Consider the following 23,934-nt stretch of genomic DNA (forward strand, 5'->3'; position numbering starts at 1 on the left):
GGATTCGAACCGCCAACCTTCTGATCAGCAAATCCTAGGCTCTGTGGTTTAACCCACAGTGCCACCCGCTTCCCTTTTAATCAACAACATACCTGATGCCAAATTAGACCAACTAGGGGAGGAAGCCCCCCCTCATTTATTTATGATGGTCATGTTCTGCCTCTGCTGTTAAACACAGTAAGACTTTGAATACAAGGTGCTGGGAGTCACAAGTGGAGAGGGTGCTGTTTTGCGCAGTGTCTGCTTATGGCCTTCCCACAGACATCTGGTTGGCCACTGTGAGAACAGGGTGGTTGGCTAGATGGATCTTTTGACATGACCCAGCAGGACTCAAGGGATGGCAGGAGCAGTTGTTGGCAGGAGGTATGAGGCTTCCAAAATAACTGAGTTCATTTAAAAAAAAAATATTAGATAGCATCCAAACTGGATTGATCAGGCTTGTCCGCCTCTCATCTGCATGAAGCTTGAACAGAAAATCCAAGGGGTCTTTTGTTATAGGTATAAGGCAAGACTGAAAATTAATGGCTAAATTTAGCTCAGCAAAGGGAATCACTCTGGGAATTTATCACTGACAGCAATGCAGTTCAGTATCGATTTGTTAGTTTCTCCCCTTTGTGAAAGGCAGAAGTGAGAATTTGCTGATAGCACAGCTTTATTTAATTTCATGCAAGATGGCTTGGGAACAGGTCCAGGACAACATCGTTACTGCTGAGGTGTCGAAGGTAACATGGCAGCAGAATAAATATAGAAGGCAATCACAAAATAGCCAAGAACATAACAGGCAAGGACAGGAAATCACATGGATATTTGGTGTTTATCCTCCTGTTGCTTTGAAGGTAGAACAAGGCTATTAATTCTATTTGGCATTATGCCCTACAAATGTTATTTTGTTGTAGGTTGCCAGATCTTGCCAGATTGTTTGGGATAGGGATGAAAGGATTCCTCCATTCTATGTCTTCGTTTGACACTTTGCTCTTCTCTTCACTCTTCCCAAATTCTGGCACAACTAGAGTCCAGCTCAGGCATATGAAGAATGTCTGAATGTAGGAATTCAGTAGGGGGCAGGAGGGCATATGCATAGCCCTCACCTCCAATTTCCCTGAATGTTCCATTCCCAACCTTCTCATATTGAAAAAGGAAATTTCAAAGGGGACTTCTAAATGTGTTCATCTGAATATGCATGGAATCTTCTCTGCTTAAAAATATTTCATGTTTTCGGTCCCAGTTGCGGGGGTCAAGACCCACAACCCAGGGATCTTGCAGTGTGTGGATGGAGACTTGGACGGGGATGAGATTCAGGCTACTTCCTCAAAGGAGGAAGCCATCAGTATCTTCCATGGGACCCTCCAGGCCAAACGGCACAGCCCTGGCACAATTCTCTCCCTCAAACCTTACAGTATTTCCCCACCCTCTCCCTCTTTGAAGTCAAAGGCTGCAGAATAAGGTGAAAGACCTTTAGCTAGCCAGCCAGCCAGCTCCTTCAGGGAGAACATGACCACCACAGTTCAGCTCTGGCCACCTGGCCAAGACAGCTGCTCCTAAAGGCTTGGATCAGATCAAAGCAGGGCCCCCCTTCAATTGGTGGTTGATGGCTAGCTCTGAGATGTGCATTCAGAGATGTGCATCACAAAGCAGACTCAGTGGCAGGACATCTGCTTTGCATGCAGAAGGCATAGGATTTAATCTCAAGCATCATTAGGAGGACTGGGAGAGACCTCCTACATGAAACCCCAGACAATGGCTGCCAGTTAGTGTTGACAGTACTGAACCAGAGGGACCAGTGATTTGACACAGGATCTAAGGCAGCTTCCTCTGGTTCCTCTGCTTTCCCAGCAAGCGATGGTAGGTGGCAGTCTTGCACATCCTTCCGAGAGCAACGCGGAATCCAGCCATCATTGGTAAGGGGAGGGGAATGGTAGGTGGGAGTACAAAGCTGTTTCTGCAGCTGTTCTTAGCATCTTCGTTTTTAAATAGGTTTGGATGCTAGGAGTTCTGTCATCTGTCACAATAAGAAAGCTCTGGTCTGAACAGTACAAAAGGAAACATTTTTAAAAAGGTGGTGGTGGGGATTGCAAATGAGCCATTGAAGAAAAATATATGCCTCAAAACAGAACTTCCTGAACATTCAAGGAAGTTGGCACTGTCCTCACATGCCCTGTAGTTTCCCCCTGATTCCCCCCTTTAAAGTCTTTTGCACAACTGAGGCGAGGCAAGCAAGCAATATACCTGCCCCATGGTGTAGAAACATGTACCTGCAAATTTTCGTCCTTCAAGGAACATAGGAAGCCCTCCTGCACTGAGCTGAACCATTGGCCTGTCTAAATCTGTACTGTCTACACCAGCTTTCTGGGCTGGGGGGTAGAACACACACCGTGCTACTTCTGGGGCAGTTTGTCCATCTTTGGTCACCACCCTGCACTCAGCTCTCACCTGTGGCTCATAGAAGCTGTCAGCATGAGGCAGAGGCCACACTCCAGGAACAGCTTTGACCAGGCAGCTAAACCAGGTGAGGGTAGCTAATGGGTATCAAATCCTCAGTGAGTTACGTACTTCCTTTGCATGCATAGACAAGCTCTGGTGGATTGGGCAGATGAGACCAATAATGGGTCCAACAGATAAGGTGGTTTCTGCATGAGCTGCAGAGGGAAATGAGGGGCAAATGGGGTTCATCAACCTGGGAAGGTAGCCCATCTAGGAGAAGGAAAACTCTTAAATTAAGCCTTCATGGCCTTGTGGGATATCTTCGGGAGAAGAAAAGGCTACGGAGTAAACCCTACAAAAACCAGGAGTGGAGTCCCTAAGACGGTTGGATGGCACCTTGTACACCTCCAGCAACTCCTGCAGTTAAGCTGATGCCAAAAGTCTTGCTCTGCTTTCCTTGGGACCATGTCTGTGAGGCCAAGAGGAGGGTCTTGCCGTCTGGGCAACCCAGGACCTCCATACACACTGCCCAGGCTTGCGCCCTGGGGAGCTCACTTTGGTGCTGCTAATTCAGTGGTTTGACTTCACCCCTGAAGGTGAAGTCTCCATTGTCTCTTGAGACAGACGGATGCCCAAAGACGGATGCTTTCCCCAACCTGATGCTCTTCAGAGGTTTTGGACTAGAGTTCCCATCACCTTTGATTGTTGACCAAGCTGGCCAGGACGGGTAGTCCACAACAGGAGAAGACTCTTGAGAGTCCCATGGACTGCAAGAAGATCAAACCTCTCCATTCTGAAGGAAATCATCCCTGAGTGCTCACTGGAAGGAAAGATCGTGAAGCTGAGGCTCCAGTACTTTGGCCACCTCATGAGAAGAAAAGACTCCGTGGAAAAGACCCTGATGTTGGGAAAGATGGAGGGCACAAGGAGAAGGGGACGACAGAGGACGAGATGGTGGGACAGTGTTCTCGAAGCTACCAGCATGAGTTTGACCAAACTACAGGAGGCAGTGGAAGATAGGTGTGCCTGGTGTGCTCTGGTCCATTGGTTCATGAAGAGTCGGACACGACTAAACGACTAAACAGCAACAATGTTGGGAAAGGCTGGTTTGCCTTGCACAACAGAAGCTCTCCAGGCTTTCAGATGGGAATGTTTTCCCCAGCCTTATCTGGGGAGGCAAAAGATCAAACTTGGGACTTTCTGCATTCAAACCAACGTGAATTCCAACCTGGAGCTACAACCCTTCCTCACTCCCAGGAGCTCATGTGGGCACCACCCCCAATCAATTTTGGCGTTGCAATCATTTGTATGATCAAATCAAGATTGTAGGGGTTAGCGTTGGAGAGGGGGCAGTGTAAAATCCATATGTACTTGCCTGGCAGCAGTGCAGAGGAGGATCAAACGAAAGAAGGAGAGCCACAAATAAATGGGAGAAAATGTGATTTATTGCATACAGGACCTGCTCCATTTCTGGAATGAATTTCAGAGACCTGAAGTTCAGAAGGAGAGGAATGCAGGGCTGAGCAAACAAGAAGGACAATAAAGGAATGGAACAGAGGGAAATTATGTCCTCTCTAGATCAGAGGCAACCGGTTTCTGGCTGGCCACTGTCAGAAACAGAATACTGGGTTGGATATGGATATTTGGTCTGATTCAACAGGGCAATTTTTAAGATCTGCAAGATTTGAATGATGAATGCAATATAGTCCGCCCACCCACCCACATCCCAATATTTAATTCCAGTCCCAAAACATACATACATACTTTCAGTTCCATTGGAAATTCTGTTTCCAGAGGAAGAATTGTGTGGAGAGAGGCACTCCATAGTTACACTACCCTCCAGCCCTAGAGACTTTCATAAGAAAGTTGCTTAAATACTGTATTTAGCTTTTGATTTTCAGAAAACCGCTTTGAGCACAGGCTTACTTGTGGGAAATGTAATATATAAACAAATTGGCAATGGCAAAACCTTTTATTTATTTTCCCATCTGTTGCATTTATATACCAACTTTTCAGCAAGGTGCCTGAGGCGGTTTACCACTTTAAAGGACTAGAACAAATGATATAACGTTTAAAGTGTGACATGCTGTACATGTGCTGATCTCAAGGCCAAATCCGCTCAAAATCCACTCCAGTTGCCCTCACATCAACAAACAACATGGGAATTGGCTCTGAGTGTCTTTGTAAATTAGTAGTGACCAGGAGCTGGTGGTGTAGTGTTTAAGAGACCCCTCTACATTTAATTCTTTATCATACCACTTTAAACAGTCCTGGCTTCCCCCAAAGAACCCTGGGAACTGTAGTTTGTTAAGGGGTCAGAGAGTTGTGGGAAGACCCCTCTTCCTCTCACAAAGCTACAATTCCCAGAGTTCCCTGGGAAGAGGGACTGACTGTTAAACCACTCCGGGGATTATAGCTCTGAGAGGTGGGATAGGGGTCTCCCCCACAACTCTCTGACCCCTTAACAAAATACAGTTCCCAGGGTTCTTTGGGGGAAGACATGGCTGCTTTAAAAATTAGATTTATTTCTCTCTGCTTTTATGCTGGTTTTAATGCATGTGTATTTTTTTATTTTTTTGCTGTCTTACTTTGAGTTGCTTTTCTTTTTCTAAAAGGTGGCTGATTAGTTCAGTATGCAGATGATACCCAGCTCTACCTCTCTTTTAAATCAGAACCAGTGAAGGCGGTGAAGGTCCTGTGTGAGTGTCTGGAGGCGGTTGGAGGATGGATGGCAGCTAACAGATTGAGGTTGAATCCTGACAAGACAGAAGTACTGTTTTGGGGGGACAGGAGGCGGGCAGGTGTGGAGGATTCCCTGGTCCTGAATGGGGTAACTGTGCCCCTGAAGGACCAGGTGCGCAGCCTGGGAGTCATTTTGGACTCACAGCTGTCCATGGAGGCACAGGTCAAATCTGTATCCAGGGCAGCTGTTTACCAGCTCCATCTGGTACGTAGGCTGAGACCCTATCTGCCTGCAGACTGTCTTGCCAGAGTGGTGCATGCTCTGGTTATCTCCCACTTGGACTACTGCAATGCGCTCTACGTGGGGCTACCTTTGAAGGTGACCCGGAAACTACAACTAATCCAGAACGCGGCAGCTAGACTGGTGACTGGGAGCGGCTGCCGAGACCATATAACACCGGTCTTGAAAGACCTACATTGGCTCCCAGTACGTTTCCGAGCACAATTCAAAGTGTTGGTGCTGACCTTTAAAGCCCTAAACGGCCTCAGTCCAGTATACCTGAAGGAGCGTCTCCTCCCCCATCGTTCTGCCTGGACACTGAGGTCCAGCTCCGAGGGCCTTCTGGCGGTTTCCTCACTGCGAGAGGCCAAGTTACAGGGAACCAGGCAGAGGGCCTTCTCGGTAGTGGCGCCCACCCTGTGGAACGCCCTCCCATCAGATGTCAAAGTGATAAACAACTACCTGACATTGAGAAGACATCTGAAGGCAGCCCTGTTCAGGGAAGTTTTTAATATGTGACATTTTAGTGTATTTTTCATCTTTGTTGGAAGCCACCCAGAGTGGCTGGGGAAACCCAGCCAGATGGGCGGGGTACAAATAATAAATTATTATTATTATTATTATTATTATTATTATTATTATTATTATTATTATAGTTCAACCAATGAATTGATAATAAATTATGATACTGCATAGTGCAGGTGGTACCTGAATGATGTATCAGGAGGTTGCTAGTTCAAATCTCACCTCTGCCTTGAACTTGTGAGGTGTTCTTAGGCAAGCATCCCATATCCTAGAATCCTAGAAGCTATTGCTTCGGGTCCTACCCTCCGGAGCAGGAGAAAACAAGCTTGCTCCATCTTCCATGTGACAGCCCTTGAGATATTTCAGATACCCTCAACCTTGTGGTCCTACATATGTAACATGGAGGAACAGAACTCATATTTACCTTTTGAAAAGGATGGAGACCCAAAAATCTGTGGAGTCTCTGTTTCTCCACTGGGAGTTTCCTCAGGCCATATTCTTTCTCGATATACATAGATAGATATAGATATAGATTACAGTTTGGTTCTCAAACGCCTTGGTACTCAAACAATTTGGAACCCAAACAGTGCAAACCCAGAACTAAGTGCTCTGGTTTGCGAACTTTTTTCAGAAGCTTGAACGTGCTCCGGTTTGAGTGTTACACTTCCAATTTGAATGCCACACTTCCGTTTTGAGTGTTATGCTGAGGTCTGTCTGTTTTTGCTATTTATTTTGCGTTTTTGTTTTTGCAGCTCTTTTTCTTTTGTGACTGTGTGGAACCCAGTTCAGCTACTGTTTGTTTGTTTGTTTGTTTGATTGTATGACTGCAGTACATTGTTTATTGCTTTCATTTTATGGATAAATGGTCTCGTTGGGTAGCAAAATTCATGTTAAGTTGCTGTCTTAGGGGTTGTTTTTTAAAGTCTGGAACGGATGAATCCATTTTGCATGACTTTCTATGGGAAAGCGCACCTTGGTTTTGGAACGCTTTCATTTTGGAATGGACTTATGGAACAGATTCAGTTTGTGAACCAAGGTACCACGGTATATAGATATAGAGAGCTCTTATGTTCACACAGCTGGGATGTAGCTTATTTTAAGAGTCACATTTCTTGTTCAATCTTGTTTTTCTCCCCGCCCCCCTCCACATGTGACCCCACCATCCACTCTAAAAAATTGCCTAGAGGGGAATGCAGCCTTCAAAAGGATTGCAGGTAGATAGTGCACACAAACCACTTTGAACACCTGAAGGCACAATACATATATGGGTAAGCATTGCTTTTATTTCTCGCGACCCTCCAAGCTTCCTTCTCTGAATATGGGGTGGGGCGCATCATGCTCTCTCAAGTGCAGCTCTCCTGCTGGATTCCTATTATTTATTGGACTCTCTCTAAGGAAGAAATGCCATCTTGCCCTTTCTCTCCGTAATTTAAGATCCGCCAGCCCTTAAGCAAACAAAAAAGCTGTCATTCAGCCGTGATCTCCAAGGCAATGCCGTGCGATAGAGTTTCTCCACACAAATCCGCACAGGAAATTGGACAGAGACGCTAGATATTCTGTAGGAGTTAAAAGCTTCTCTGAGTCCTGGACTCATTCTATGCGATTTGATTCATGTAGAGTAGCTTGAGGGGCCACATTAGGATAATGTGATGTGGAAGACGCCGTGCCTGGCTTTACAGCTGCTCCTCCCTGGCAGTGACCCAGGAGGCTCATCCAGCCAGCAGGGTGTTGTATTGGGCCCGGGGGTATCCCATGAAACACAGTCCAGGACCAGTCTAGAATCTGAAGGTTCTGCTGGGAGACAGTCTGACAGGGCCAAGGCAGGACACGAGGCAGGAAACCAGGCAAGGACAGGTACAGGATCTCAGGCAGGATCTAGCATACAGCAGTGTTGCTCACACAACCTGGAGTGGGGTCCGACAGCCTTTTATCTTTGTCAGGGTAACGGCTGGTCCTGATCCCCCAGCGACTCACCTCCCTGTCTCGCCCAAAGGCGAGCACTCCTCCTGCGAGTACTCAGGTCTCTCCTTCTCTCAGACCTGAGTCTCTGCAGCTCAGGAGACATCAGTGGATTACTAGACCCAGGGGCCACCTCAGCCTCCCCTGACCAAACTGGTAGTGGAGCAGCTGTAAGTGATGGCCCAGCTGAAGGCAACAAGGTAATCCCCACATCTGGAGCCAGGGCAGGCTCAGGCCCCTGATTCGGCCCATACTCTTTGTCATCCACTCACCCTTCTACTCAAGCCGCTCCTCTCACTTTCCCTATTTCATGTCTTCCATGAGTGTTTTTATTGGCTAGACTGTCTCCTTGAGCTTTGATCATGCCTCTTGCTTACCTGAGTAGAGAAGCTGTGTGTAGAAAATACTCTGAATACCTGAAGGAGCATCTCCACCCCCATCGTTCAGCCCGGACACTGAGGTCCAGCTCTGAGGGCCTTCTGGTGGTTCCCTCACCGCGAGAAGCCAAGTTACAGGGAAACAGGCAGAGGGCCTTTTCAATAGTTGCACCCGCCCTGTGGAACGCCCTCATATCAGATGTCGATGAAATAAACAACTATCTGACTTTTAGAAGACATCTGAAGGCAACCCTGTTTGGGGAATTTTTTTAATGTTTGATGTTTTATTGTGTTTTTAATATTCTGTTGAGAGCCATGCAGAGCGGCTGGGGAAACCCAGCCAGATGAGCGGGGAATAATAATAATAATAATAATAATAATAATAATAATAATAATATTTATTATTATTACTCTACAGAGCTAATATGTTCACTTTTGTTTCCATCCACTGGCATGTATCCTGCTAGGAGTTTTCCCAGAAGGAAATGAGGCCCACAAGTGAAACAGCTTTCACTTCCACCCGCTGCAGAAAATCCACACATCCTTTCAGCGCAGGCTAAGCTTTGCTTCTAATTTCAATCCAAGAGAAAAACAATCTAGAAAAGAAAGTCCTTGTCTGCAGGAATATAAGGTCTGGAAAACTATTGCTCTCAAATCACACAGTAATATTTTATCCCGAGGACTTCGCAAAAACCGTTCTGTGTGGCTGGGCAATCTTTTCATATCCCCGCCAACTTCCAGCAACCCGTGACTTTCTCCTCTCTCTCAAATTGGCAGTTGCTAAATGTTGCCGACAGATAGCAGCAAAAGTGACATGATGCCACACACACACACGCACACGCACCAGAAGCTTTTGTTTTATGGTTCTGAGGGGGGAAAATCAAAGAACTTTATTTTATGAAAATTGCTGGATTAGACACACAGAAATGGACTTGTCTTGTTAGTTGGCTTACCCTACCGTGAGAGTTTGAGCGGGGTGAGGTGGAACCATTGGAGATGGCAGGCAGGGGACCTTTGAGAATGCCTCAGCAATTAGGTCAATGTGAGTGGGATAAAAGCTGACTTAACGCTCTAGGTAATCGCTGATCCTTAAATACCAAAGCCAGTCAAATCCAGCATGCCACAGTTTATCTTTGGAAGAACTGAAACGGTTGCTCTCATAAAGCAATGTTCTGTCCTTGGCTACCCCCCACTCCTCCTCAGACCAGTGGCAGTGTCATAGCTCAGTGGCAGAGCTTCTGCTTAGCCTGAGGAAGATCGCAGGTTCAATCCTTGGCATCGTCATGTCAGGCTACGAAACGGAAACCTTGTCTGTAACCCTGGAGAGTCCATGTTGACAGTGCTGAGCTACATGGACCAATATTCTGATGAGGCGGCTTCCTACATTCCTCATAAATAGTAGACCTTTGCACTGGATTTTGTGGCAGAAGGTTCTAGACTAGAAGGGCCTTTGAGCAGACTGGCTAGACATCTGTAGGACTTTAGAATGAACTTAAGAATAGTTTAATTTATCAAGGTTCTTAAGTGTCCATTTCTTTCTTTTTAAGAGCAAACATGCCTAATTTAATTTAAGTCAGACCAACATGGCTGCCTACCTTAATTTAAGCATCTTATTGAGCTCGAATATTATTTGTGTGAGGGGTAGACACCTCTCTTCTCCAAACCTGTTTCAACAATTCTACTTCGAAGGGCATGTTTGCATCCATGAAACCAAAGGAACCCTTGTAGAAAGGAACTCTGAGGGTATTAGGTCTTGCCCCAAAGCACTCTGAGAAGTTCTGTCCACCGAAGGTACCCATTCCATTTAAAAGCTGTTCAGGTGCTCATGCTGAGGTAGCAGAGCCCTGAAAGAATGCTTGCCTCTAAAAACCCCGCTGAGCACTTTAAATGGCTTTTAAGACCTTTAAAAATCCAGTAAAAGTAAGCGCCGTCTGAGTTTACAGCTCTGTAAGCCATTTACAATGTTTCCACTCTTATACTGTTCACAGGCCCCCCTCAAATCATAAAATTGCAGGGTCCCGAAGGCCATCTACTTTTGCTAAGTGTTGGCACTTTTGCTAAGTGTTGCCAAGGGGACGCATGGAAGGTGCAGAAATTTATTGTCTAGACAGTTGGCCAAGATTCTAGGATCTCAACAGTTCTACCTGATGATTTATTTTATCCGTTTATTTCTTGCATCCAGCTGCTCTTTGGACAGTTCAGAGTGGCTGGAATGGAGTGGGGGCACTCTGCCATTCGTGAGCTGATCAGATCCTGACTCCACATCTGTTGAACTTTAAGGAAATGCATTGGATTGGCCAGGTTAGCTGTGGGCAATATGCAAAATCTCCAGTTTTCTACATAATCATTTTTAATTCAGTTTTGAAAACTTAAAACACATTAACTTCAATTTCAATATATGTTTCTCTTGCAAAATGAACAAGGGGACTTCCCAGCTTTACCTCCGTAATGTTTCTATTCCCTCCCATATTCTGCTGCATTGTATGTGTGTGACAAAAGTTCAGAAACTGGCTTCTGAAAATGCAACAGGGTGGGATGGGGAATGGTGTCGCAACAAATGCAATGTTGTCAGCATGGGAAATATTTCTCAGAATTCCTAGTTGGAGAAACATACTTCACTTAAGTTTTGTTTTGCATAGCTGCTTTTTGATAGATCGTAGCTGCTTTTAATTACTGACCCATCGAACGATCCATAATAAATTCCTTTCTAATTGTCTTGATTCCAACATTTATCATGCAGCGACCAGAATGGGATTTAGGCATTGTGGAATTTGTTGATGAGGCCAATTCATTTCCACCCAAAATGATAAATTTGGCTGAATCCGGAACACCCATATGGGCTTTAACAAATGTTGGCCTAGCTCCTTGGAACTGCTCTGATTTCCCCCAAATTATGAAACAGAATTTGGTAGGGATTTTTATCTCCTCTCCTCTCCTCTCCTCTCCCCTCCCCTATTCTGTTCTGTTCTATTCTATTCTATTCTATTCTATTCTATTCTATTCTATTCTATTCTCTGCTAGTTTTCTGTCTCCCATTGCTTTGTCTTCAGAGATGGCTGGTCCATTAGGGCAAAGGGAGGCAGTCTGTGGCATTTGCCTCCTAGGTGGGTCATAAGGAAAGGGTTAAAATGAGTGTGATGTGATTGACCAGTGGAAGCTGATAGGAGAAGTTAGGGTTAGAGGGAGAGTGGGGTGAAAGTCAGTTGAGAGTTGGGAGTTGAAGAAAGAGGAGGGAGGATAATAGTCTGTGGGTTGGTCGAGTTGTGTGGTGAGAGAGTGAGAGGAATTATTAGGTGGAGTCAGATAGTTAGTTAGTTGGGATAATCAGTTTGAAGTTGTTAGGAACACATAGGACAGTTAAGGAACTAAGATTAAGAAATTGCCAAGAAAAATGAACTGAAACCATAAGCTTGTTCATGCCTAAAAATAAACTTGATTATTTGTTAACGTTAACAACTGACTGGACTCTGTGTGTACCCGTGAGGAGAAACGGGTTGGTGGCAGCGAAGAAAGCAGTCACAGTGGTGGCACAGGGTCAAACGTCTGGGGGCCCTGTGTGATCACCACACAGTCCCTCAACCAACTCCAATCTCTCCTCAGCCAAACACTACCTGCCTGCCTCCTTAGTGGGACAGCACCTCTGTGTTTGCATGGTGTGTGGGTGTAGTGCCACCCGACAAGGGTTGGCCAAGTGTGACTGCAGCCCATGTGCCAGTTGGCGATCCCTGCCTCATCCTCCCCGCCCCCCCCCAACACCAGTCATGTTGTCTACAAGCCCAGTAGAAAGTGGCTTCCTTTTCCCTTTCAATTACCTCTATCTTCTCCCATCACTAGAAGCCTCACTTTTCCCTTTCAGCCTGTCTCTAAACCAATTGCGCTATCCCCAGGCCCACATAGTAAAGCATGCATCTGCCAAGCCAAGCATGGATGAGTCAGTTTAATTATCATGTGGCTGGGAGGAGGGATAAGACTTTTGCTGTGGGATTTCTTTTTGTAGGGGACTTGGGACACAGAGAGCAGGAATGGGAGTTGCATTGAGTGGCAAACTGTCTTATCCAGGGATGCAGAACCTGTTCTTTTACTACAACTCCCATCATCCCTGATTATTGATCAGGACTGGTAAGGGTTGGAGTCTTGCAACATCTGGAAGGCTATAGATTCTGCCCTTCCACGTGTGTGTTTTTTTTTTCCTTCTCAGCTTTGCATTGCATAAATGGACTAAAAGAATGGAAGCCCGAGAAGCCAGCGCACTGGAAAGTCACACATTTCCCCTGAGATGTGCTCTGATTATTTAAATTCTCTGTCAGCAGCAAATAAACTCTCAATTGTTCTTTTGTTGGCAGAGGAGCTTTGTGTTCATGCAATCCAACATGATTGCAGATAGTTCTATAGACTTCCTAGAATTTCCTATTTCTGTTTAAATGTCAATAGAACCGAAAGGCAAAATAGCACTAATAGGCCAGAGAACACACTGGCCCCTGTGTTTGTTTTGTATTACACTCCCGTCAAGGAGCTGTCAAGATGGCTGGGGAGCATGGAGACTGTAGGAGCTGACCTGCTGAGTGACATGAAAGACACATCAAGGCTGGTGTTCTGCTTCCAACCAGCCAGAGAGGGCTCATCTGGCAATCCTAGCCACCTAATTGGCCACTTGGGGGTTTAATAAGACTGCAGTTGCCACCCAGCCACCCATAGGTTTCATAGTCATCTATCCTTCAATTTAAGAAGCATATTGACAAGCTGGAATGTGGGTGGAGGAGGGTAACTAAAATGATCAAAGGTCTCGAAACCGAGCCTTATGAGGAATGGTTGAAGGAGCTGGGTATGTTTAGCCTGGAAAAGAGGAAACTGAGAGGAGATATGATAACCATCTTCAAATATCCAAAGGGATGTCACATGGAAGAGGGAACAAGCTTTTTTTCTCCTGCTCTGGAGGGTAGGACTCAAACCAGTGGCTTCAAGTTACAAGAAAGGAGATTCCAATGAAAAATACAGAAAAAAGTTTCTGACAGTAAGAGCTGTTTGATGGTGGAATGGACTCTCCCAGGAGCTGGTGGACTGTCAGGTGTGTGTGCAGGAGTCAGACCCTGTGATCAAGAGGACTTTGCAGGACTTCCTAAGTTTGTTCTGAAGAGGCAAGGCCTCTCACAGCACCTGGTGGCAAGAGCCGGGAAGGGATATAAGGTCAGCATTTCCCTTTGGCTCTTTGCCACAGCAACACGTTCCCTGCCCTGCTGGGTTTGGCTCCTTGACTCCTTGCTTCTTGATCCTCGGACCCCTAACTTCATGACTCCTTGCTTCTTGATCCTCGGACTCCTGACTTTGTGACTCCTTGATCCACGGACCCCTGACTTCGTGACACCTTGCTTCTTGATCCTCGGACCCCTGACTTCATGACTCCTGGCTCTCGGACCCTCGGACTCTTGGCTTCCTGACTCCTGGCTTCTGGACCCCCATTCCTGCTCCCATCCCGCCATCTTGTCCCCGGTCCCAATGTCCCCAGCCAGGACTTCGATCACCCGTGAATTTCATGGGAGACCGTGTGCTTTGAATGCTCTTTAAAGGTCTTGTTTGTACATAGCCTAGATCTGCTCTTTGTGCATGCTCCAGTAAATTGTGGAAGCCTCTCCAGGTTATGTGATCCATCATGGAAGTGGGTTACGGACAATCAGAGTTCTGAAATGCATACGGAACCTCCATGAGTTGCAAAGGGTGTTAGTATTTCACGCCTCCAATGCTGCAGATGAGATTGATGTAAATCACATGCCTGTCTGGGAAGAGTATGGGATCAGAAGACAGTCTTATCTCTTCCGCTGTATTAGCTATTGTACTGTACTTTTGCTTTTACTTCTGCCTGTTCTTCTCTTGGAGCTGGAGAGAAAGGACACCATGAATCCTTTGTCTGTACATAGTGTGTAAATGAATACGAAGATTAGCTCCACGATGTCTCACGCTTCTTGCTGTGTTATGCTAGAAGATTAGTGTGCATATACATTTGATATATGTCACTGAAGCGCACTGGAGATGAAGGGAAGTGCCTTTTCCAGAGCTGTGAATACCAGAAGATGCTCGGAGTTTGGGAGCTTCAGGGACACCCCAGGGCATTTTCCAACAAAGGGTCCCTCCTCCATAAATTTGCTTCCCCTGTGTGGGTGACTGACCAGAAGAGTGATGTAGGTGAAGCTACCACTTTTGTCCCATTGCATGTGGCCTTCATCAAGGGTTAATATAATACCTGTAGAGAAGACCTGAAGAGTCTTTAGTGTTCAGGAGAAGGGTTTCAGCTCACTGGTAGAACATCTGTGTTGCATGCAGAAGGTCTCAGAGTCAACCCCTGGCGTCTTCAGGTAGGGATGGGGGAGTCTCCATGTCTGAAACTCTGGAGAGATGCTAGATGGACCAGTGGTTTGACTCTGTCTAAGGCAGCCTCCTGTGCTCTTACATACCAGCAACATGAAAGTTATTCCATATACAGTAGGAGCAGACATGGACAGGCCACACAACAAGGCGTGGTCTGTCTGCTTCTACAAAGCTTCTGATATCTAGCAGATTCCCCATCCTGGCTAACCTGCCACTCAGGCAGAGGCTGAGCTGCTCTCAGAGACTTAGAAAAATGAGGATTTTGTGAGCCCTCCTGCTGGCTAAGAGATTTAGACTCCAAGCCTGAAAGGCTAAATACCCACTGGCTATTACACAACTGTCTGATTTGGACATGTTTCATATAGGCATCAATTTCGTGTGGACAGCTATTTGACACAGGGAGGAGCTACATTAACTTATAGGTTAAATTTAAACTTTGTGTATTGACCATCACTGCATCCATAATAGGACCCGCTGGAGAGCCAGTGTGATGCAGTGGCTAGAGTGTCGGACTAGGACCTGGGGTTGTTGTTTAGTCGTTTAGTCGTGTCCAACTCTTCGTGATCCCATGGACCAGAGCACGCCAGGCACTCCTGTCTTCCACTGCCTCCTGCAGTTTGGTCAAACTCATGCTGGTAGCTTCGACAACACTATCCAACCATCTCATCCTCTGTCGACCCCTTCTCCTTGTGCCCTCCATCTTTCCCAACATCAGGGTCTTTTCCAGGGAGTCTTCTCTTCTCATGAGGTGGCCAAAGTACTGGAGCCTCAGCTTCACAATCTGTCCTTCGTGAGCACTCAGGGCTGATTTCCTTCAGAATGGAGAGGTTTGATCATCTTGCAGTCCATGGGACTCTCAAGAGTCTCCTCCAGCACCATAATTCAAAAAGCATCAATTCTTTGGCGATCAGCCTTCTTTATGGTCCAGCTCTCACTTCCATACATCACTACTGGGAAAACCATAACTTTAACTATTCAGACCTTTGTCGGCAAGGTGATGTTTCTGCTTTTTAAGATGCTGTCTAGGTTTGTAATTGCTAGGATCTGAGATACCTGAGTTCAAATTCCCACTTGAACCTTGGGCCAGTCCCAGCCTGACCTACCTCACAGGGTTGGTTTAGGGGTTAAATGAGGGGGGAAAGTGGGGTATAATTGCAATGCGTTTTTGTGTTTGTGTGACTGTGTGTGTGTGTGTGTGTTTTCCCTCTTCTCTCTCTGTCTTTTAAAATTGTATTTCCTCTTCTCCTCTTTTTCCTTTCCTTGATAAAATGGCATTTTAAAAAAATCAATTAAAAAGGACACACAAACTTAAACTGGCTATCCCAATTTGCTTCTAGACCATCAGCCCAGTGCTAGACCATTCAGGCCAGGCCTTTCCTTCTCTGGAATGATTTTACTCCTCTGGGTGTTCAACCCACGAGAGGCTCCTAGGCTTGAGTGGTGTTGCATAAGAGCTTAAATAGGAACCAGATGAGATCAGAAAGTCCTTGTACACAATCTTTGTGAACAAACAGGAAGCTGAGGAGGAGGAGGGAGTCAAAGAGGATTGATTATTCAAGATGGCTAGGACAGCCAAAATGAGCACAGTCAGAACACGACCAAAAGGAAAGCCTGGAGCTGCCAAGAGAAAACACTCTTCAGGCCTGGAGAGCTTTCATCAAATTGTGATTTCCCTTCTTCCTTTTTAATCCTTGCAGAACATATGAGCTGAGGGTGAGGAAGGGAGCAGAAATATGGAGAGAGAAAGCTTGGCTCCAGGGAGTCCTTGCTGATCAATGCCTCTTTCAGTGCCTGGGGGGGGGGGAGCAAATGCCATTTTTGGACCATTCAGCAGGCTGGATCATCTCATATGTATGTCCATTAAAGTATGGTAAAAAAAAGAGGAAAGATGTGCTTATATTTAACTCCAAGCTGTTTAATGTAAGGGCCACACGTCCCAGAGATCTAATTCTCATAAATGGCAGATGCGTTGATGGTAAATTTGATTTTTGACTGCACCACTATAAATAATGAGCTGGATTTTTGTAGGTGAAGGAAATATTGAGTTACAATCATATGCTTCTGCAAGGTACCCTTCTTTCATTCCTGGTATCTCAAAGTAGCTGCTTATGTGCATTTAATAAATAAATGCATCTTATTACTGATAGGTTCCAGGTTGTCAGGGATCATATAGCCAGAGTGATAGCAGACTTTAGGATAGGAGAGGAATTTGTTTGGCCTGCTTTTCGCAGTGGACCAACCTGATCGGATGCTCCTGAACTTGAATGCAACACAGAATATGCTTTTATCTGGATTTTGTTTTGTAAGTTTCAGTGCACACAAAAATATATATGTTACCTTAATGGAATGCATACCAAAATGCATATCTTGTGTGGGTGTGATGCTTTGAATCGTATCTGAAAAATGCAACTTTTATGTACATAATGTGTACCATTTAAATGCAGACTTCCTGTGCTTTCTTATAAAATGTCCATCCAAAATGGGAAGGAAGGGACCTATGACTGAGCACAAGAGAAACTGGAATTTGATTCCTCAGTCTATCCCTAATCAGATTTGCTCACATGATGACACCCAAAAGCCAAATTGGAATGAGGGTATTATTTCTTGCCATCATTCTGAATGAGCATTTTCAGTCCTTTTCAGATACCCCCAGAATTATTTCCAGAATGGGAGGGAGTGTTGCAGGAAGTGAATTTTCATGAAACACTCTCACCATGGGTAGAGGGGTAGGGCTTAGTCCTTACTCAGTCTGCAGCTGGGGAGGGAAATTCCACCTGGACAATGGACTTTCGTTCATTTATGGCCACGCAGAGTTTCTTTGCCAGGCTAACTTGTGAAATCTATTTCTCTAAATCAAAACAACCTTTGACTTCCAAATTGGCTTTCGTGATTGTTTTCCATCACTGTTCAGATGAAAACTATGCAGTTCTTGCTTCATCCCTTGTGCAAAAGGAGCTGTTCAGTGGGCTATAATTCGGAATCTGTGTTGACGAGTAGCTGTTGAATTAGTCGGAGATTGTCCAGGGAGATTCCACTTAGTTTTCTACAACACAACTATCCACTGCGAGGTAACTGTGTGTGTGTGTGTGTGTGTGTGTGTGTGGTGGCATAATAAGCACAACCAAAAGAACTACAGAATCCTGATGCCCCCCTTCTAGGATATACAGCCATAAACAGTGACAGCTGCATTATTTTGGGGCCCAGTAATTGGAACCCCCCCCCCCAACATATTTGAATGTAGTGATATGGGCAGAACAGGGGAAAGAGGCAAAGAGCCTAGATTTTGTCAACATTCTTTTACACTTTGGGAGAAATAACATGATTTAAAAAAAAAAAAATGTCTCTGAAGCTAATAAGGCACACATGGTGAGCCAAGGGTTCTCTGAGTCAAAATCAGCAGCCTTTTAAAAAAAATAAAAAATAAAAAATGCAGATCCCAGTGTACATTTCAATTGCTCTCCCCTGCTACTGAAAGAGAAAACCGGCACCATTTCAAACCTGTCAGATAGAGAGAGTCCTGCATATGTCTAGAACATTGCAAGCCATCCAACAGCGGCTGAATACACAGTGGTGCTACCTTTCTCTGAGAAAAGAAAAGGATTTCCCTCTGTGGCTTTATCATCATCAGAAAGGCTGTGTTTTGTTTTGCTAGCATCCTGGCTCAGGAAAAGCGCAGCCTGGGAGATTTCAGTAGCAACCAAAAACGATCTACAATAGAGCCTCGGGGGGACATCAGCCACACTCCGTTTCCGCAGCTCTCCAGTGAGTATGCCCAACTTTGCGTTCTGCAGAGTGTTTGTTGCACACAATGGGATTTCACACACGGAGCATTCTCCTTGCTCCCAAGGAAGGTTTTGTGCACATTGGATGCTTGCCACAGCTGCCAGCTTTGACTTCGGTGAAAGCCTTCAGTGGAAATCTGGCTCAGATGTTGCCAGAACTTTTGAGAAAGGTCTATATAGTAAAAGCTATGGTTTTCCCACTAGTGATGTATGGAAGTGAGAGCTGGACCATAAAGAAGGCTGATCGCCAAAGAATTGCTGCTTTTGAATTATGGTGCTGGAGGAGACTCTTGAGAGTCGCATGGACTGCAAGAAGATCAAACTTATCCATTCTGAAGGAAATCATCCATGAGTGCTCACTGGAAGGACAGATCCTGAAGCTGAGGCTCCAATACTTTGGTCACCTCATGAGAAGAGAAGACTCCCTGGAAAAGACCCTGATGTTGGGAAAGATGGAGGGCACAAGGAGAAGGGGACGACAGAGGACGAGATGGTTGGACAGTGTTCACGAAGCTACAAACATGAGTCTGACCAAACTGCGGGAGGCAGTGAAAGACAGGAGTGCCTGGCATGCTCTGGTCCATGGGGTTACGAAGAGTCGGACACGACTAAACGACTAAACAACAACAACAATATTTATTGGATCTGCCACTGAGAGGGGATCTATATAAGAACACCAGAATCTGCCTTATACCATTGGTCCATCTTGCTCAGCATTTCCCCCACTGACTGGCAGTGGGTCTCTAGAATTCCTGCCTGGGTTGTCTCCCAGACCTCATGGAGATTTAAAGTATTGAACATGGGGCCTTCTGCATGGAAAGCAGATGCTCTACTGCTAAGCTACAGCCCTTCCCCATCATCAATGGTATCATACTCAGAGGATGAGGTCTAAATCAGTTTCCTTCTACCTGATGCCCTCCCAAAGGTTTAGGACTAAGCCTACCATCATCCCTTACCATTGACTGTGGTGGGTGGGATTGATGCAGCGGACAATATTGGAGATGGGTCTCTCAAGGCTCTTCACACAATCATGTGGTTCTAGTTGTAAGATAAGGGTTGGCATAAGAACATCCTTGCTGGATGTTCAAACCTTTATCCAGTTCAAACCTTTATCCAGTTCTGCTTCTTGTCCTCACAATGGCCAACCAGATGCCTACAGGAAGACTGCAAGCAGGACCTGAATGCAACAGCACTCTACCCAGGGCCAGCCCAACACATTTTGGCACCAGAGGCAAATCACAAAATGTTCCCCATCTCCGGTCAGAGTAGAAGGGGTGAATGAAGATCTGCCTTGGGAACAAGAGGGGATGGAGACCAGCAGTGCCTCCTGTTCACCAAGAGGCCACTGTAGGGGTGGAGTGTCAAGGAGAGCCAGTGTGGTGTAGTGGTTAAGAGTGGAAATCTCGTAATCTGGTGAACTGGGTTCGCGTCTCCACTCCTCCACATGCAGCTGCTGGGTGACTGTGGGCCAGTCACACTTATCTTGGCCTCACTCACCTAACAGTGTTTGTTGTGGGGGAGGAAGGGAAAGGAGATCATTAGCCGCTTTGAGACTCCTTTGGGTAGTCATAAAGTGGGATATCAAATCCAAACTCTTCTTCTAGATCCACCCTCCAAAGAGCACACCACAGTTATCGCTACAACTGCAGCAGTGGTGGTGGGTGAAGCACTCCTTGTAGGTAAGATCTGGTGCCCCTGTGGATCCTGCTGCTTGAGGTCGCCACCTCACCTTGCCTCATGCATGGGCCGGCCCTGTCTGTACTCATGTGTGAGTCCCAGCAACTAGTATTCAGAGGTATACTGCCTACAACAGTGAAGGGAGATCATGGTCATCATGCCCAGTAGACGTTGATAGACTTAACTCAATGAATTTGTCCAATTCCCTTTTAATCCCACGCACTTTGAGTTTCCTCCTCCGTTCTGGATTTGTACTCTAAGTTTCCTCCACCACTCCCAGTTTCAGCTATACCCTCTGAAAAATTACATCTATGCATTTTTAAACATTTCCTCACCAAACAAACTCTATGATTCTATGATTGTAAGCTGGTTAGGAGAATAGGGCTAGGTGAAGATTTCTAATTCACTGTTTTTCTCCCCCTCCCCAAGCTTAAGTTCAGTTCTCAACATTTCTATATCAGTTTGTGATTTTCTAAAAAGTCCTCATGTAAATTCATCATGAATTTCTCCTGATATAGACATATTGGTATGGAATTTGTCTTAATATGCATATTTTTGAAAAGCAATCTCCCTGAATATAATGCATTTTGTATGCTATTTTCACTTACAGAGGAATTGATATACACTTTACCCTAGTATATGCATTTTTGCACATATCATTTGGCTGGAGAAATGCATTGCAAAATTCAGAGAAGTGCGAATTTTGAAGGATGGCTGTGTTTTTGTTCACATACTGCTTTGAGAAGTGTGAATTAGCTAGATTTGCCCTTAGGAACAAACTGAATCTCTCTCACACACCCCATTCCTTGTAGAGAGATACTACAGTCACTTTCCAAACATTCTCTACCTCCTGAGATTAAAGTCTCCCCCAGCACCGTGGCAGTTTTGTATTTCAAGCAAACAGTAAGTCAATAAATCAAAATGTTTTCTTTTTGAACACAATACATGGTCATTTGTAGCAGCTGCTCAAAGGTCAAATTGTTCAGTTCATGAACTTGTCTGGGCTCTCTCCTATTCCATAGCTTGGAACTGGAACTCCTCATGGGACAAGCCATTAACTCAAACAAACTACCCAAAGTAAACCACAATATATTCCTCTGCTGTGTGATTCTTCTCTCGAGCACCATGCAATGAAATCAATAAGGGATGGAATCTGCAGAGCTGTTCAGAATGAAGCGGTAAACTGAGATGGAAGTCAAACGTATCTGGATTCTGTCCGTCACATAGATGGAGATGTGCAAATCTGTCAATGTTTTTCATTTTTCCTATCTTAACTTCAGTACTCCATGTCGTCATCATCATTATCATCATCATTAAAAAGTCCCAACAAGCCAGCCTCCAGAAATTCCCTTCCCCTTCAAAATTTCAGAAGGGTGTTCATCTGTTCCCTTATTTTCTAGAAAAACGACCCCCTCCCCAATTCAGAGCTTCGGCATAAATCTGAGTCCAGCCCTTATTGAGCTATTTTAGCTTTGTACATGGAAACATCAGGATGAATGATGGTTGCAGGATAGCTATTAAAAGCTGTGCTATAAGAAATGACAGCCAGCCCATCAGACATTGTGCAGTGGCCACAAGACATGAATCAAGCTAAGCATATTATTGGAATATGGACTACATTCATTTCCTCCCCATTTTTGCTCAATGGACCATGTGCATAGCTGTGCGGTTGGCATAATTCAGCTCTAAATGCATGTAATAATACAGACCAGTGGACGGAGACCTGCCAAAAGACAGGCTGGCTTTGCTAGCATTTTGGAAAGGATTCTATAGCACAAGAATCAGAAACACGGCCAAAAGATGAGTTCTAGGTGACATAAGAATCTCTCAGCCAGATTAAACAATAAATAAATCTTGCCCACCAGGTCTCAGGATTTTGGAGCGAGCTTCTGTTTTAATGGGTTTGTGGAGTGGCATCAGGAATGTGCCACTTCCTTGTCTCAACCATTCCAGTTACACTTGCAATTTGGCCGGGGGAAAGGACAGCGAATTGCTTGCCAATGTGAGTAATTCAAGTGACCATGTTTTCCAGCCTTGTGTGTAGATTGCCAATGCTAGCAATCAGTCAGAGAATTCTATTATCCATTTCTGTGCATCTTGAAGGCTTGGGTACTGATTTGGTGTTCTCCATACTCTTCATTTGTTTGGGATCCACTTCTTCATAGGTCCTAGTGTGTCACTAGTGTGGAGCCCCTACTTGGGGGTGACAGTACACTGCCACATTTGAGCAGGGAGCCTACCAGAATTCATAATTCTCAGTGCTGAATGTGTGGATGTCAAATGCAGGGCCAATGGGGCATGAGTTATTTTGAGCAGGAGCAGGAGGCAGAGACAGATTCTTCCACGTACATCATGGGCAAGGAACCTCAAGCACAGAGGCCAAATGTGTCCCTTCAAACCTCTCTATTTGTCTCTCAGAACTCTGCCCTTCCTACACTTACCCATGAACCTGATTCACATTTTTGTCTGGTTGGGCTGTGTCCAGGCCTTCTATTCAGCTGGGACTTGCTGGAACTCACCAGAACCCACTTCTAGCATCTCTCAGGTAGGTGTCATCATAAGAGAACAAGAGAAGCACTGGCCATGTCCTTAATATCTGAGATTGCCTCTTGCTTGTCTGGATGGAGGATAAAGTTTGTAGAAGTTAGACTACTGTATACAGGTAAAATTTGCATCAGTTGTTGCACCCACTTATGCTCGTGGCTCTGCCCACCACTGGCAAGTGGCCTCCTGAAGGTTGCTCAGAATAGGATGTGTCCCTCAGAATTAAAAAGGTCTCCTATCCCTGCCCCACGTTTTGGATATACATGTGGCAGGGGACATTTGAAGACTTTTCAACTACCTCTCTGAGAGCACTTGAGGACCGCACAGGCAGTGGTTGGTGGAATAACCTATACGGTTCTTGCCATTTAGGTCAACGCATCCAGCATCCATGAAAGTCCAATTACTTTCTTGTCTGAGTCCCATAGAACCTGTGTGAATGCAATTCAGTCAGTTTCTGCTTGGGCGAAACATCCCAGCAACAACATCTCCCAGAGGAGGGGAGGGGGTGGACACCACAATATCTCCAAGTTGCCGCAGAGTTTGACCTGAAGTGAAATTCCTTTTTTAAAAAAACAAAACAAAACTGTTTTAAGATATTTTGGCACATAGGGCTATAATAAGTAAGCTCCCAAATGCATGACAACAGTTATAACAAAACAGGAGGCAGCACAAACACTTGGAGGTTATTGAGATAATTTTGGAGGTTCTTGCTTAGTTGTACCATCTGAATAATTTCAAGAGAAGCAGGAAAAAAGTTTAACAGAATGAGCAACTTTTCTCAGAGGGATCTGTGTAAGAAAAACACTGGAGCCTAAATTGATCAGTAGAATGTTTGGTAACTGGTGGGCTGGGCTTGTGTGTTATGCTCCGGAATCAGCTCCTTCAGTGTGTTCCGTTAAGAATGTCAGTTGTTGTTGTTTAGTCATTCAGTCGCATCCGACTCTTCGTGACCCCATGGACCAGAGCATTTTCTCCCATTTATTTGTGGCTCTCCTTCTTTCGTTTGATCCTCCTCTGCACTGCTGCCAGGCAAGTACATATGGATTTTACACTGCCCCCTCTCCAACACAAACCCCTACAATCTTGATTTGATCATACAAATGATTGCAACGCCAAGATTGATTGGGGGTGGTGCCCACATGAGCTCCTGGGAGCGAGGAAGGGTTGTAGCTCCAGGTTGGAATTCAGGTTGGTTTGAATGCAGAAAGTCCCAAGTTTGATCTTTTGCCTCCCCAGATAAGGCTGGGGAAAACATTCCCATCTGAAAGCCTGGAGAGCTTCTGTTGTGCAAGGCAAACCAGCCTTTCCCAACATTGTTGCTGTTTAG

This window comes from Podarcis cretensis (assembly GCF_951804945.1).
Source record: "Podarcis cretensis genome assembly, chromosome: 10".
Classification (NCBI taxonomy): Eukaryota; Metazoa; Chordata; class Lepidosauria; order Squamata; family Lacertidae; genus Podarcis; species Podarcis cretensis.